Source organism: Balaenoptera acutorostrata, chromosome 20 (genome assembly GCF_949987535.1).
Source record: "Balaenoptera acutorostrata chromosome 20, mBalAcu1.1, whole genome shotgun sequence".
NCBI classification, from domain to species: Eukaryota; Metazoa; Chordata; class Mammalia; order Artiodactyla; family Balaenopteridae; genus Balaenoptera; species Balaenoptera acutorostrata.
Genome location: NC_080083.1, coordinates 30,500,211 through 30,512,735, shown reverse-complemented (window position 1 = coordinate 30,512,735; position 12,525 = coordinate 30,500,211).

Here is a 12,525-nt window from a genome sequence, read left to right as displayed (position 1 = left end):
TGGGAAGATAATGGGAAGAAGAAATGAGGTCATTTTATGAAAAGTGTCTTTTCTGAACTAATAAGAAGTACCTCCACTACTGCTATTTTTGAAACTGGTATATAAAACTCCCTTTCCTTAGCTGACACCTGACAACCATTAAAATGCCAGATGTCAATTGTGATGTGGCGGTTTTGTCATAGTTTTCCCTAATTAGCTGTTTTTATCTTATTACACCTCTTATCATGTTCAAGCACTGAGAAAGTTCTGTGTCTGTGAAGAGGTGTTGAATTGTTCAGCTGACTCTGTGAACTGCTGAGTGTTGTGGGTGGGGAATGGGAGGAGAATGGAAAAAGTGAAGTGCTCACAGTTCTGAGCTCCTTGACCTGAGGCACCACTCCCTGTGCCAGTCACACACTAGAAATGTTTGAAGAAGTTCTTAAATGCCCTCCACACTCAGTGGAACATTTGGAAAGTTGGGCTTTTTAATGAGAAAGGGTTTGTTATTGTCACTCCAATCTTGTTACTCTATGAATTCTTTCATCAATGGTATACTGCTTGGAATATCCTAGAGAGTAAATAAGTATTTGTTATTGTGATTCAGAAGCCTGGATTTTTATGACTTGGGCTGTCACTAATAGTAACATCATTGGATTAACCTATAAGACACTCAATAGGGATGTGATGTTTTGATTTCAGCCCTCTACAGTTTTGCTTTCCAGAAGTGTTCTTTAGAGAATGACCCCAACACAAGATTCTGGTATATTTTACCTTCTCACTGGAAAATATTTTCATGAAGAACTAAGTTTCTCAAAAGGGATGGAAAGGCAACCTTATAAATGATACAAACAGCTATATCATTCATTCATCATTAAAAATCCATTCAGTGATATAACTTAAAATTTGTCCATGTTTATAGATTGCTTACCCAGAGTCTGATAAGGAGGGATAATGTCTGATGGGAAATGTGTAGTTCCTACCTCATTAGAACCCCCAGTCTGCTAGTGATGACATATACCAAGAGCACAGGTTTATAGAAAGAATTAAATTTGGACTAAAAGAAATCCTTAATAGTTTAGCTGAAAGTCTACTACAATATATCCTTAATTTCTTCTCTGCTTTTTCTCACGTTTATCCCTCCTTGACTCACTTGCTTATCTGTTCATTAATGAAACATGAATGGCTCAGTTACTAAGTGTCAGGCATAGTTCTAAGCAGTGGACCACATCTTCCCAGGCACACATGTGAGAGGTGACAGCCTAACAGGATGGCAGTCATAAAACAACTAATTGCATATGTGCTATTTTGAAAGGAATGAGGCTACTACAAGTGCACTTTACAATGTGAGACTGGGAAGGTTTCCTAGAGAAAGATAATTAAGCAGGATCTAGAAAGAAAAGGAAGAGACTCCTAGAGTATGTACTTATGTGGGTGATGTCTTATAAATTTCTCTGACTGTTATTTAGCATCATTGAATGTGAATATCCTTAACTACAGTATAGGCAATAGACTTAGTGAACAAGATGGACTTAATGCTCCCTTCAGTTTGACTAAACTTTAGATAGGTTTCTTCCTAACTATAGGCCTCTGAGCTCCCTCTTCTTAGAGCATTTCTGCTCCCCTTGAAATATAGGGGAAATATAAATTTCTCCTAGTCACTTGTCAGTTTTACAAACCAGCAATGTCTTTCTCAGGACCTGGGAGTCATCTTTTTGAATCATCAAGAAAGACAGTGCCCCTATCTCCTAGTCTCTGTGGGAGGGAAGGAGACTAACTTCTATTAAGTGCCATTTAGCAAACCCAGATGGCCTAATTATATTGACCACCCTCCCTTAATTCCCTATAGTACTCTTCCACTAGCTTACCCCAGTGCTTAAAAACCTCTCCTGCCTTTTGTTTCAGTGGAGCTGAGTTTAGTCTTTCTCTCCTATTTCAATTGTCTTGAATAAAATTTTCTTTGTCTATTTGCTCCACTCAGTGCAATTTTTCTTTGACATTTGCAAGCATGGGTTGCAAAGAGAGTAGTATGTTTAAAGTCACAAGACCAAGATTCAAGTCATGTGACCGCCAGGAAAACTGCTAAATATTTCTGCTCCTTAATTGGGACAACTGTAAAAGGAGTACAAAAAATTCCCACCTTATTATGTCATCAGAAGCATTAAATGAGATCATGTTGTAAAAGCATCTTGTAAAGTGTTGTATGATTTGTACATGGGAATTTTATTCTGCCCTCAGCAGCTAATATAGGGTTGAAAAAGTGGGGGCACAATGGTTGAGCATATGCGCTCTGAAATCAGAATGACCCTTAATAAGCTTCATAACCTCTCTTTGTCTCAGTTTCTCTAAATGAAAATGAGGGTATAGAACTTCCTAGGGTTGTAAGGAACTAAAGGAATTAATTTAGTACTTAGAATAGTCTGTGGCAGATAATTTGCATGAGTGAAAATATAGCATATGTACTATATGTTCACAAATGTAGTTAGATCTTCCCTCTACTTAAAAGTGTCTAGGGGCTTCCTCGGTGGCGCAGTGGCTGAGAATCTGCCTGCCAATGCAGGGGACACGGGTTCGAGCCCTGGTCTGGGAAGATCCCACATGCCACGGAGCAACTAGGCCCGTGAGCCACAACTACTGAGCCTGCGCGTCTGGAGCCTGTGATCCGCAGCAAGAGAGGCCGCGATAGTGAGAGGCCTGCGCACCGCGATGAGGAGTGGCCCCCGCTTGCCACAGTTAGAGAAAGCCCTCGCACAGAAACGAAGACCCAACACAGCTATAAATAAATAAATAAACAAATACTTAAAAAAAAAAAAAAAAAAGTGTCTGGTAGTTCCTCAGTGTTTTTGGTTTAAACCCAAAGCTTTATTGCAAACCATTCTCCCTGATAACCTATGATCCAATCCGAATGATGTTTTTTATAACTTCATTCAGGTATAATTGATCTACAATAAACTGCATGTATTTAAAATTCATTTTTGATGATTTAAATATATTTATACATTCATAAAGTCACCAAATTGTATTCTTTTATGTATTTTATTATTAAAAAAGTAGGATTCTGTGGGCCTCAGATTATGCTTTTTCATCACCCTGGACTCTTTTCTTCTTGCTTTTCCCCACCCCACTCCAGAAATTTTCACCAGAGTCCTTCTGACTTATCCTTGAGATCAATTCATAAGTTACCTCTTCAGAGAAGCCCTACCTAACACCCCAGACTGAACCATCTAGTCACATAGCTCCCCAGATGTTTCATTCATATGAGTTCTCAGAGTTTTGAACTCATGTAATTAATATTACATGACTATTTCACTCTCTCTGACTGGTCTGGAAGCTACCTACATGGTAAATATTGTATTACCAGAGCTGAGCATATAACCCTTTGGCACCTAATTGGAAATACAGCTTTCTCAAGACTAATATTTGTCTGTGAACTTTTTGTATAATATTTTGAGCATGCAAAGTTTTTTAGTCTTTATAAAGAGAACTATGTCAGCCTTACCTATGGAAGTACACTGATCTCTGCAGGCGAGGCTCTTCTCCATGTACGTATGCAGAGCTTCATCCAGGAGACTCTTTACACCACCTTCCAGGCTCCAACCTGGCCCACAGGGGGAAAGGGCTGCACAGTGCTCTCCACTGCAGTGGACAACTGTCTTGGTTTGCCTGGGACTGCTGAGAAATTTCCTGAGACGTGGAACTTACAGTGTTAAAATCAGAATAGTTTTAGGCAAACCAGTACTACTCCCCACCCAAGCTCTCCCAGAGGCACTCCTCTCTCAGCCAGCTGCCTGCCGATCTCAGCAGCCTCTTTCTAGGTGTGGAAGGCTGGTGGGAGTTGGAAACAGAGAGAATCCAATATTCAAACAGATCTGGTCACTATCTTCCCTGAAGTCTATGCATATACCACTTAGCCTAGCACAGAATATACACTCAAAAATCTCTGTTGAATGAATAGATGAATTCAACATTTTTTTATATAAGGTAGATAAGTGTCTGCCCACAAGACCCTAGAAACTCTTTGGAAAGTTATCATGCATCTCAGCACTGACACCACCCACAGCATGTGGGAATCATAGTATTCAAGGCAATGGATATTATTTCCCCTGCTAGAAAACTCAATAGGAGTTTTAGGAAGAGATTTAATTAATAGTAAGCAATTTATTAACACAATTGGAAATTATATGTAGAAAACATTCTCCCTTTGGACAAAAGTTCCCCGTTCCTCATCCCCCTTCCTTCATCTCCTGGCAACCACCACTCACAGAAATATCGATTACAGTTATACAAGATAAATAAGCTCTAGGGATCTGCTATACAACATAGTGCCTGTAGTTAACAGTCTTGTGTACGTGAAAAATTGTTAAGAGGGTAGATCTCATGTAAAGTGTTCTATTCACCAAACAAACAAAGAAAAACGGATGAAGGGACACAAGAATCTTTTGGAGGTGATGGATATGGATATGTTTATTACCTTGATTATGGTGAGGGACTCACAGGTATATGCATACGTCCAAACTCATCAAAATGTATACATTGAATATGTGAAATTTTTGTATATTAAGTATAACTCAATAAAGCTTAAAAAAAAGGAAAGAAAAACTTCTCCTTGACTCCAAACTTCAATATCTGTTTTTTACTCTGTCACTACACAGGTGGAAATTTTACTATCTGAGCCCCAAATCTTATCTCCTCAGCTGGACAAACACTTCCACCACTAGATGTCCTTAATTCATCTACCTGTTGTGTCTTAGAACTCTTGTTCTAAACTCTTTGGCTTTTTCCAAACCCAAACAGTGCTCTCTGTAGTCATGTATTCACAGATTCAGACTTCAGTCTCCAATCCATACTGTATTCTAAATTTTTGCTTTCCTTTCTCAATTACTGCAAATCCAGATTTAATACGTGGTCAGTATGCCCTATGGATGTACCAGTTGTTGATAACTGCCATCTGTTTTTATTGGTTTTCTGTAGTGCTAATTGGTAAATATTTTCAATAATAACAGTGATGCTATGGTGGCTGATATTTCACAATCTCCCTGTATCCTCCTCCTGCTGTCATATTGTAAAATTTAAACACATCTGGGATAGGTAAATCACTAATATATCGTTCACCAAGATATGAGCAATTTATTAAACCTTGCTCTTTTTGACCAGAGAGATACATCAACAATAAGTTATTGAGATGGGAATAGGCTGAAGGGAAAATAATTAGAAGGGGAAGAAAGGCCAGAAAACCAATCACTATCTTTGTATTCCTCATGTCTTGTGATATGTCTGACAAATCATAAGCACTCAAATACTTGAATGAATATATGAATGATTAAGTGAGTGCGTGAATAAATAAATGAAATGTGCTCAAAATAACCTTTGTCTCATTCGTATTTGTATATAGAGGTATGTCGGGGATAATATCTAATTGTTCCATTGCTTCAGAGAATGCATCCTTATAGAAATTTTTTGGCTCTAACTTTAATTCACATCTTACTTACTGTGTTTTTGGATTTCTTCCTAACTCATATCTTGTGAGAAACTGCCAAAAAGCTTCTGCTTACCTGATCCCCTCTCATGATAATTTACCATTCAGTTAATTTTGACCTCATTATTTAATTTTTTTCTCTTAGACTTTCTCTTCTTTCCCTTCCCTTTCTTTCTTGAACAGTTGTCTTAAATCCATTAGATAAGAGCTCATGGGAAGGTGAGATGGAGCCATAGTAGCTCAGAGTAGGGTGAAGGGGGTGTCCACATGAGGGTGGGGGTGGGGATTTGGAATTAGCAATAGGAGATTGATTATGTACTGGTAGAGTGTGCAAATAGGTAAGTAAATTAGGGATAATAGGAGTCAACTTTCTCACTGTTGAAGGAAGTTACAAATATAGAAAGGGGAAAACTAGAATGTACCACAAGAAATGTGGTGTTGGACTTAAATTGGAAATATCTGTGTGTGTGTGCATATATATATATATATATGTATATATATATATATAGAGAGAGAGAGAGAGAGAGAGAGAGAGAGAAGATAGATGATAGATACATAGATACATAGATACATAGATACATAGATACATAGATAGATAGGTGAGTGTGCATGTATATACATAGACACCCTGGCTCTGTACACTCACAGGGACCACATGCAGTGATATCCCAATATCAATAAGCACATCTAGCACCAGATATTTTCTAAATATCATGATCTACCTATAAGGAAGCAAGGCTTTCGTAAAAATGGCTGATTCCAGGTCTAGGGTAAATAAAATAGAACATGATCCTGAAACATCTTATTGTGCCAGAAAATAAGGTTCTCAAATATTGTTGTGAGCATGCCTAAAGACACAGGAAACAGGATGAAGGGGCTTCTGCTAGACAAATCTAAGACATTTTGGCATCAAAGTAAATAACAATTATAATCCATTGAATAAAATAGGAATCCATGACTCCATACAGACATAAGCATATTAATATATTAAAATTTTGGTGAGAAACAAGATGTTTACATATTTTCAATTTATTTCACACAAAATGCTTATAATTTCAAACAGAAAATGAGTAGCTTTATGTAGATAAGATGGGCTGACTCTATCTTAGATTAATAATCAAAGTTAATATCACCAATAATGCAACACACAAATTGTGTGATACATGATAGGAACTAAAAAAAAAACAAAAAAAACAAAGCAAACACAACAAAACACAACATCACTATAGTGCTATTTCTGCCAGAGTTGTATAATCTAAACATAATTGTGGGGGGGTCTGGGCAAGATGGCGGAAGAGTAAGACGTGGAGATCACCTTCCTTCCCACAGATACAGTAGAAATACATCTACACATGGAACTGCTCCTACAGAACACCCACTGAACGCTGGCAGAAGACGTCAGACCTCCCAAAAGGCAAGAAACTCCCCATGTACTTGGGTAGGGCAAAAGAAAAAAGAAACAACAGAGACAAAAGAATAGGGATGGGACCTGCACCAGTGGGAGGGAGCTGTGAAGGAGGAAAGGTTTCCACACACTAGGAAGCCCCTTCGTGGGCGGAGACTGCGGGTGACAGAGGGGGGAAGCTTCGGAGCCACGGAGGAGAGTGCAGCCACAGGGGTGCGGAGGGCAAAGCAGAGAGATTCCTGCACAGAGGCTCGGCGCTGAGCAGCACTTACCAGCCCGAGAGGCTTGTCTGCTCACCCGCCGGGGCAGGCGGGGGCTGGGAGCTGAGGCTCAGGCTTCGGTCAGATCGCAGGGAGAGGACTGGGGTTGGCAGCATGAACACAGCCTGAAGGGGTTAGCGCACCACAGCTAGCTGGGAGGGAGTCCGGGAAAAGGTCTGGAGCTGCCGAAGAGGCAAGAGACTTTTTCTTGCCTCTTTGTTTCGTGGTGCGCAAGGAGAGGGGATTCAGAGCACCGCCTAAATGAGCTCCTGAGATGGGTGCAAGTCGTGGCTATCAGCGCAGACTCCAGAGACAGGCATGAGATGCTAAGGCTGCTGCTGCCGCCACCAAGAAGCCTGTGTGCGAACACAGGGCAGTATCAACACCGCCCCTCCCGGGAGCCTGTGCAGCCCGCCACTGCAAGGCTCCCGTGATCCAGGGACAGCTTCCCCAGGAGAACGCACAGCGCGCCTCAGGCTGCTGCAACGTCACGCCAGCCTCTGACACCGCAGGCTCGCCCCGCATGCGTACCCTTACCTCCCTCCCGCCTGAGTGAGCCAGAGCCCCCAAAGAAGCAGCTCCTTTAACCCTGTTCTGTGTGAGCAAAGAACAGAGGCCCTCAGGCGACCTACATGCAGAGGCAGGTCCAAATCCAAAGCTGAACCCCGGGAGCTGTATGAACAAAGAAGAGAAAGGGAAATCTCTCCCAGCAGTCTCAGAAGCAGCAGATTAAAGCTCCACAAACAACTTGATGTACCTGCATCTGTTGAATACCTGAATAGACAACGAATCATCCCAAATTGAGGAGGTAGACTTTGGGAGCAGGATATATTAATTTTTCCCCTTTTCCTTTTTTTGTGAGTGTACATGGGTATGCTTCTGGGTGAGATTTTGTCTGTATAGCTTTCCTTTCACCATTCATCCTAGGATTAATTTCGTCCATTTTTGGTTTTTTGTTTTTTGTACTTAATTTTTTTTTTCTTAATAAATGTTTTCTTAATAATTTTTTCCTTATTTTCTATTTTTAAAAATTAAAAAAAAATTATTCATAATGTTTTTTCATATTTTTTATTTTAAAAAACTAAAAAATTTTTCTTCTTAATAAATTTGTTACTTAGTAATTTTTTTCTTATTTTTTATTATAAAAAATTAATAAATTTCTTTTAAAAAATTTAAAAAAATTATTTTCTTAATAATTGTTTCCTTATTTTTCATTATAATAGGTTTATTTTATTTTATCCTCTTTCTTTCTTTCCTTCTATTTTTTCTCCCTTTTATTCTGAGCTGTGTGGGTGAAAGGCTCTTGGTGCTCCAGCCAGCCATCAGGTCTGTGCCTCTGAGGTGGGAGAGCCAAATTCAGGACACTGGTCCACAAGAGATGTCCCAGGTCCATGTAATACCAAATGGTGAAAATCTCTCAGAGATCTCCATCTCAACACCAAGACCCAGCTTCACTCAACAACCAGCAAGCTATAATGATGGACACCCTATGCCAAACAACTAGCAAGACAGGAACACAGCCCCATCCATTAGCAGAGAGGCTGCCTAAAATCATAGTAAGGCCACAGACAGCCCAAAACACACCACCAGACGTGGACATGCCCAACAGAAAGACAAGATCCAGACTCATTCACCAGAACACAGGCACTAGCCCCACCCACCAGGAAGCCTACACAACCCACTGAACCAACCTTAGCCACTGGGGACAGATACCAAAAACAACTGGAACTACGAACCTGCAGCCTGTGAAAAGGAGACCCCAAACACAGTAAGATAGGCAAAATGAGAAGACACAAAAAAGCACAGCAGATGAAAGAGCAGGGTCAAAACACAATGGACCTAACAAATGAAGAGGAAATAGGCAGTCTACCTGAAAAAGAATTCAGAATAATGATAGTAAAGATGATCCAAAATATTGGAAATAGAATAGACAAAATGCAAGAAACATTTAACAAGGAAGTAGAAGAACTAAAGAGGAACCAAGCAACGATGAAAAACACAATAAATGAAATGAAAAATACTCTGGATGGGATCAATAGTAGAATAACTGAGGCAGAAGAATGGGTAAGTGACCTGGAAGATAAAATAGTGGTAATAACTACTGAAGAGCAGAATAAAGAAAAAAGAATGAAAAGAACTGAGGACAGTCTCAGAGACCTCTAGGACAACATTAAAAGCAAGAACCTTTGAATTATAGGGGTCCAGGAAGAAGAAGAGAAAAAGAAGGGGACTGAGAAAATATTTGAAGAGATTATAGTTGAAAACTTCCCTAATATGGGAAACGAAATAGTTAATCAAGTCCTGGAAGCACAGAGAGTCCCATACAGGATAAACCCAAGGGGAAACACGCCAAGACACATATTAATCAAACTGTCAAAAATTAAATATAAGGAAAACATATTAAAAGCAGCAAGGGAAAAACAGCAAATAACACACAAGGGAATCCCCATAAAGTTAACAGCTGATCTTTCAGCAGAAACTCTGCAAGCTAGAAGGGAGTGGCAGGATATACTTAAAGTGATGAAGGAGAAAAACCTACAACCAAGATTACTCTACCCAGCAATGATCTCATTCAGATGTGATGGAGAAATTAAAACCTTTATAGACAAGGAAAAGCTGAGAGAGTTCAGCACCACCAAACCAGCTTTACAACAAATGCTAAAGGAACTGCTCTAGGCAAGAAACACAAGAGAAGGAAAACACCTACAATAACAAACCCAAAACATTGAAGAAAATGGGAATAGGAACATACATATCGATAATTACCTTGAACGTAAATGGATTAAATGCTCCCACCAAAAGACACAGACTGGCTGAATGGATACAAAAACAAGACCCATATATATGCTGTCTACAAGAGACCCACTTCAGACCTAGAGACACATACAGACTGAAAGTGAGGGGATGGAAAAAGGTATTTCATGCAAATGGAAATCAAAAGAAAGCTGGAGTAGCAATTCTCATATCAGACAAAATAGACTTTAAAATAAAGACTATTACAAGAGACAAAGAAGGACACTATATAATGATCAAGGGATCGACCCAAGAATAAGGTATACCAATTGTAAATATGTATGCACCCAACATAGGAGCACCTCAATACATAAGGCAAATATTAACAGCCATAAAAGGGGAAATCGACAGTAACACAATCATAGTAGGTGACTTAAACACTCCACTTTCACCAATGGACAGATCATCCAAAATGAAAATAAATAAGGAAACACAAGCTTTAAATGATACATTAAACAAGATGGACTTAATTGATATTTATAGGACATTCCACCCAAAAACAACAGAATACACATATTTCTCAAGTGCTCATGGAACATTCTCCAGGATAGATCATATCTTGGGTCACCAATCAAGTCTTGGTAAATTTAAGAAAATTGAAATCGTATCAAGTATCTTTTCCGACCACAACGCTATGAGACTAGATATCAATTACAGGAAAAGATCTGTAAAAAATACAAACACATGGAGGCTACACAATACACTACTTAATAACGAAGTGATCACTGAAGAAATCAAAGGGGAAATCAAAAAATGCCTAGAAACGAATGACAATGGAGACATGACGACCCAAAACCTATGGGATGCAGCAAAAGCAGTTCTAAGAGGGAAGTTTATAACAATACAAGCCTACCTCAAGAAACAGGAAACATCTCGAATAAACAATATAACCTTGCACCTAAAGCAATTAGTGAAAGAAGAACAAAAAATCCCCAAAGCTAGCAGAAGGAAAGAGATCATAAAGATCAGATCAGAAATAAATGAAAAAGAAATGAAGGAAACAATAACAAAGGTCAACAGAACTAATAGCTTGTTCTTTGAGAAGATAAACAAAATTGATAAACCATTAGCCAGACTCATCAAGAGAAAAAGGGAGAAGACTCAAATCAATAGAATTAGAAATGTAAAAGGAGAAGTAACCACTGACACTGCAGAAAAACAAAGGATCATGAGAGATTACTACAAGCAACTCTATGCCAATAAAATGGACAACCTGGAAGAAATGGACAGATTCTTAGAAATGCACAACCTGCCGAGACGGAACCAGGAAGAAACAGAAAATATGAACAGACCAATGACAAGCACTGCAATTGAAACCATGATTAAAAATCTTCCAACAAACAAAAACCCAGGACCAGATACAGGCGAATTCTATCAAACATTTAGAGAAGAGCTAACACTTATCCTTCTCAAACTCTTCCACAATATTGCAGAGGGAGGAACCCTCCCAAACTCATTCTATGAGGCCACCATCACCCTCATACCAAAACCAGACAAAGATGTCACAAAGAAAGAAAACTACAGGCCTATATCACTGATGAACATAGATGCAAAAATCCTCAACAAAATAGTAGCAAAGAGAATCCAACAGCACTTTAAACGGATCATACACCATGATCAAGTGGGGTTTATTCCAGGAATGCAAGGATTCTTCAATATACGCAAATCAATCAATGTGATACATCATATTAACAAACTGAAGGAGAAAAACCATATGATCATCTCAGTAGATGCAGAGAAAGCTTTCAACAAAATTCAACACCCATTTATGATAAAAGCCCTGCAGAAAGTAGGCATAGAGGGAACTTTCCTCAACATACTAAAGGCCATATATGAAAACCCACAGCCAACATTGTCCTCAATGGTGAAAAACTGAAACCATTTCCACTAAGATCAGGAACAAGACAAGGTTGCCCACTCTCACCACTATTATTCAACATAGTTTTGGAAGTGTTAACCACAGCAATCAGAGAAGACAAAGAAATAAAAGGAATCCAAATCGGAAAAGAAGAAGTAAAGCTGTCACTGTTTGCAGATGACATGATACTATACACAGAGAATCCTAAAGATGCTACCAGAAAGTTACTAGAGCTAATCAATTAATTTGGTAAAGTAGCAGGATACAAAATTACTGCACCGAAATCTCTTGCATTCATATACACTAAGGATGAAAAATCTGAAAGTGAAATTAAGAAAACACTCCCGTTTACCACTGCAACAAAAAGAATAAAATATCTAGGAATAAACCTACCTAAGGAGACAAAAGACCTTCTTGCAGAAAATTATAAGACACTGATGAAAGAAATTAAAGATGATACAAATAGATGGAGAGATATACCATGTTCTTGGATTGGAAGAATCAACATTGTGAAAATGACTGTACTACCCAAAGCAATCTATAGATTCAATGCAATCCCTATCAAAATACAACTGGCATTTTTCACAGAACTAGAACAAATAATTTCACAATTTGTATGGAAACACAAAAGACCCCGAATAGCCAAAGCAATCTTGAGAACGAAAAATGGAGCTGGAGGAATGAAGCTCCCTGACTTCAGACTATATTACAAAGCTACAGTAATCAAGACAGTTTGGTACTGGCACAAAAACAGAAA